Genomic DNA, 4,711 nt, shown 5'->3' with positions numbered 1-4,711 from the left:
CAGCTTAATCCCCCGGTGGACTTTCCACACCTCGGCAGGGGCCAGCTGGTTTGTCTTGCAGCTGATTGCTGAAATAACAGCGGCGGGCTGGGGGTTGGAACGGGATGGGTTGCAGGGAGCACACAGCAGAGGCTTTGGAAGAAATGTGCTCGGTTTCCAAGCCCACCTTGTCCTGTCACAGCCAGTGACACCTCCTGGACTTTGCAGCAGGGAGCGAGGGTGCCCCAGCCTGGCAAAGTCTCTGCTCGAAGGCAACTGCAGAAAAATCCCTGGAGGATCTTTCTCCCTGTTTCCAGCGAGTTTGGGGGGAGCAGGAAACGCAACCAAGAGCTAAAGACGTAACTTAGGGCCTTATCTTTCCTTGCCGGGGACTGAGCTGGGGACACGACCAGCCGAGCACGAGCTGCAGAGCAGCGCTGTGGCCGCCCCGGGCTCACTCAGGGCAGGCGCGGTGCCTCACACAGACAAGTGTTAAAAGATGACATCATGTGCAGGCAGGCAAAAAACCCCAACCCAAGGCATTCTGAACATTTCTGTAGATAATGTTTCCATTTAGGTTTGGCTTGAACGAAACTGCAGAGTTTCCTCCTGCAGAATCCAAATGAAGTCCAGACAAAGAGAGGGAAAACCACCCCTTTGCCCCAGCCAGGTGATGTTCCGTGCCCAGTTCCCTTCTACCCCTCCCCGAAACGATGAACCAGGATGACATTTCCTTTGCCAACATCAGACTTGTTCACAGAGCAGAAAAGCCCAGGTCTAGCTGGCCCAACACACCCTGCACGGATCAGACACGCGAGCGGCAGATGGACGAGCCCCCAGTACTGAGCACGACCCTTTTTGTCAGCTTGTGGTTTCAAACCCAGACCTGCTGGATGGAGAACAAAAGGCACAGCAAACACCCCTCAATCCATCCCTTTCCAAGCCATCTATTTCACCCTGGATTTCAGGCTGGATAGATATGTAGGAGTGGAGATAGATAATTAAATGAAGCTGGGAGGTGCCTCACCTGGGATATTGGAACATTCAGGGCTGACAGCCTAACAAGTTCCTGCAGGGGAATAAAGCCAAGCCTGGCATCTGGGAGCTCGGGGGGATGTCCAGATGATTAAAAGCAGGTGAGGCAGATTTGGTAGCTGGGTCTTAATGACCATGGTGTGAAGTTTTTGGTCAGAGGAAAAATTTAAATGACACTTTGTGTTTGCAGCAGGTAAGGAGCAGTTGTGCAGGTTGTACCCGCTTGGTGACCAGTGAACTCCACCAGGAGATGGCCCAGGATGCTCCAGAGGATGGAGCAGCTCTGCCTGTCCCCGGCGATGTGCTGGCTGCTGTTGTCAGGAGCGCCCGGTGCTCTCCAGATGCAAGGGCTCTGCTGAGAGTCAGCGTCCCAGGTACTGCCACACATCTGGAATCCAGACCAGGCAGAGAATTTGCTCCTTTCCTTGCCGGAGGGAGAAGATGAATGAAGCTGCCTGGCTGACCTGGGATTGTTCAAAGGGACAGATGATATATCAAGGTCTCTCCCTCTGCCAGCACCTCCGCAGGGATATGGAGCTGGTCTCAGGGCCATCTGTCCCCTGCTCTGTCCCCACCCTCCCTTTCCTGCCTTCGGTGTCATTTCCCTTCGTGGTTATTCAGGCAGAATTACTGGTTTGCTGCCTGATGTAGCTATTTCAGACCCGATATTTTGGCTGAGACAGTTTTTGCTTTATGAGAACACGACATTACAGCCCAGAGCACCAGAGATTCTGATGTTCTCAAAGCAGAGAGCTTTTTGAAATCCAATTTTGTGGTGGTGTTTGATCTCTTACATTCATCTCCATCTTGGCAAAGGTGGTGTTTGGCAATTCCTGGCTAAGCCAATGCCATCTCCTCCTCCTGTGCTCAGGGCTCTGTGCAGCTGGCAGTGGAAAGGGTTGGGCAGTTTGGAATTTTGGGGGATTAAGTCAGGAGCAAGGCAAGCAAGGTCACAAACCACCAGGGGAAAGTAACAAAGAGGATATAAAGATCAGAGATTTGGTCTCAAAGCTGGGTCACCCTCAGGCCCCAGATCCAAACCCCTGGCTGGGTGTGATCCCAAATACAGCCAGTCCCGCAGAACCCATCAAGCCCGACCTATCTATTTTCTGCTCTCCTGTTGCCAAACCCCTCGTGCTGCCCCTTTGCTTCCAGTGTTTTTCCCTGACCAGAGCTGGATTTAATCCCTTCCCAGCCTTTCCTCATCTCTGCTCAAGCTCAGAAGCCAAACCCAGAGCAAGCACATCCTTCCAAACCCTCCTCTCCTTCACCCCGAGCCTGGAAACCTCCATGCCCTGCTCTGGCTCTTGCTGGTCAGGCCCAAACCCAGGGCTAATGCACCTCCTTTGGGATGCAAGCAGCTCAAACTGTGACCCTGGCAGCCTTCCCAGCCCCAGCTTCCCAGTGGATGGGGGACGGGAGAAGCACAAAGCCCCGGAGCCACGGGCTGTGAGCAGAGGGAACAGCAGAGCGGCTGCCTCGAGCAGCGACGGCTCCCACAGCCCTCACCTCAGACACCTGCCTGGAAAATGGAAAAGAGGAGGGGAAGGGAGGAGGAAAAACAGAGAAAAAGCCAACCTCAAGGCCCTTCATCTGATTGATTTCCTGCTGGAGACGGCTGGGTTATCACTGGCTGTTTATTGAGCGTTGCCTGCACGGCTGCTCCCGGGGATTCCTGCCTGGCTCCCCCTCCCAGCCTGCAGGGAACGGGCTGGGCTGGGCTGGGCTGGCCCCAGCCACTTCCATTTGTACCCCCGGCCCTGCCGGGGATGGATGAGCGGGTTCAGGTCGTTAATGCTCCTTTCCCTGCTGCTCCCACGTGGCCCTGCCCCGCTCCGGAGCCAAGCACCAAACCAGGCTGATTTCCCCCTAAGAGTGTTGGCTTTCCCTAAGCTCTGCCACCCCTCCATTGGAAACTGAAAACCTCTCATCCAGAAGCCTAAAAGTGCATTCGTTTTTAAATTAATTATTCATTTTCAGCTTTCCAATTAAAGGAAAAAAGCAGAATTTTCCTTCTGTGATGGACATCAAGGAAAGGGATTTTTCTTTTCCCCCATCACACCTTTAACTGCAATGCATTTTTCCAGGTTTTCCTGGTGTTGGGAGTGCCCTGAAGCTGCTGTTGCTGTCCCTTGTCTCCCAGTGCCACCAAGGGGATGGCAAGAGCCACCAGGTCCCCTGCAGCACCTCTGGCCTGGCCTTTTGAGAAAGGAAATATCCACAGAGCCATTGACTCTCCCGTTTTCTTCCAGCAAGCATCCTGCCTCCCCAGCTCCACGCCAGTAATTCCTAGACAAAAATTTATGCTAGAGCGTGAATTTTAAGCTGGAGTGCTCCTGAGGAGGACGCCATTCCATGAAATAGTGGGATTTGGGCTGAAGTTATCCTGAAATCATTCAACTCCATCTGAAAGCTCCATAGCAGAGCGGCGCAGCGAGCATCCTCTCTGTGGTCCATGGATTGGGAATTCATTTCCCTCCCAATCCCTTTCAAAGGGCAGCTATAAACTGTTCCAACATACCCAAAAACCCCAGGAAAATTCCCTGCAATCATTGCAATCAGCCCGTTCCATCCATTTTCACAGCCTGGGCTCTGTTTTGTGCGGCTCAGTGTCTCCTCCCCACCTCCAGAACAGCAGCAACTCCCCTGGCATCCCAGGAAATGGAGTTCCTGCTCCTGTCCTCTGGCATCCTGCCACAAGTAACGATCACTGCAAATGGTTCCCTTTGTTTGGGCATCTCTGCTTGGAGCAGATCGGGCAAGAGCCACTGCAGCACTTCAAAAGGAGACTTCACGCATGGGTAAAGGTCCTTTAAAATGGGATTAAAAATTCACATTTTTGTCCCGCATTTTTTTGACGTTTCTAATCAAACCTATCCTGGGACAGAGAGGAGGACGGGCTGAGCTCGCTGTTTTCAGTGATACGACGCAGGGAGGTTTTGGTGGGTATTTCTGATCAGCAATTTTCTTTTTTTTTTTTCCATTTCTAAAAATAAACCACCTTCTCTGGAGCACTTACCTGAAGTCAAAAAGGTTCCATTGAAAACTTAGAGTTTTTCATTAAAAAAAACAGCTTTAAAATAGATATGCATGCATCGTTTTCTCCACAACATTTCACTTGCTGCATTTTCACCAGACTGGCTACACCAAAAACTTTCTCTTTCCACCGAGTCCTAACCAAAACCCGGCCAGGTTTAACACTCCAAAATCCCATTTTAGAGCTGGCCACGATGCCCAAAGTGCCAAAGCGGAGCCTTGGATTGCTAAAATCGTTATTCCAGCGTGGTGTCCCGAGGGCTTTGGTGCTCAGCAGCAGGTAAGTGGCCTTTGATCCCCCGGGGCAGCAGCGCCGGTGGATAAGGCTCCAGGGAGACAGACTCCGCTTCCATCCCTCCTTCCCTAATTCCCTTCTGAAGTGCTGGAGCCACTGTCAGCTCTCATTAAAAGAAGGGAATGCCCTTGTTTTAATTCCCAACCAGAGCCAGCTGGATAATGACATTAACCCCGGCAGGGGGTGGCAGGAGAAGGCACCTCCTCGCTTCGAATGTTTGGACAAAAAATTTGCTCTCATTAGGGCACAAGCCCAGGAGATGTCGCCTTTGTAGGGCGGGGGACGGGGCTTTGTTGGGTTTGAATGTCCCCTCCCAGAGCGCCCCGGGCTGTAATTGGGGCCGGGCGGTGCTGGGGGAAGAGAGGG

Source organism: Corvus moneduloides, chromosome 18 (assembly GCF_009650955.1).
Source record: "Corvus moneduloides isolate bCorMon1 chromosome 18, bCorMon1.pri, whole genome shotgun sequence".
Classification (NCBI taxonomy): Eukaryota; Metazoa; Chordata; class Aves; order Passeriformes; family Corvidae; genus Corvus; species Corvus moneduloides.
Note: the sequence above shows the minus strand (reverse complement) of the source record.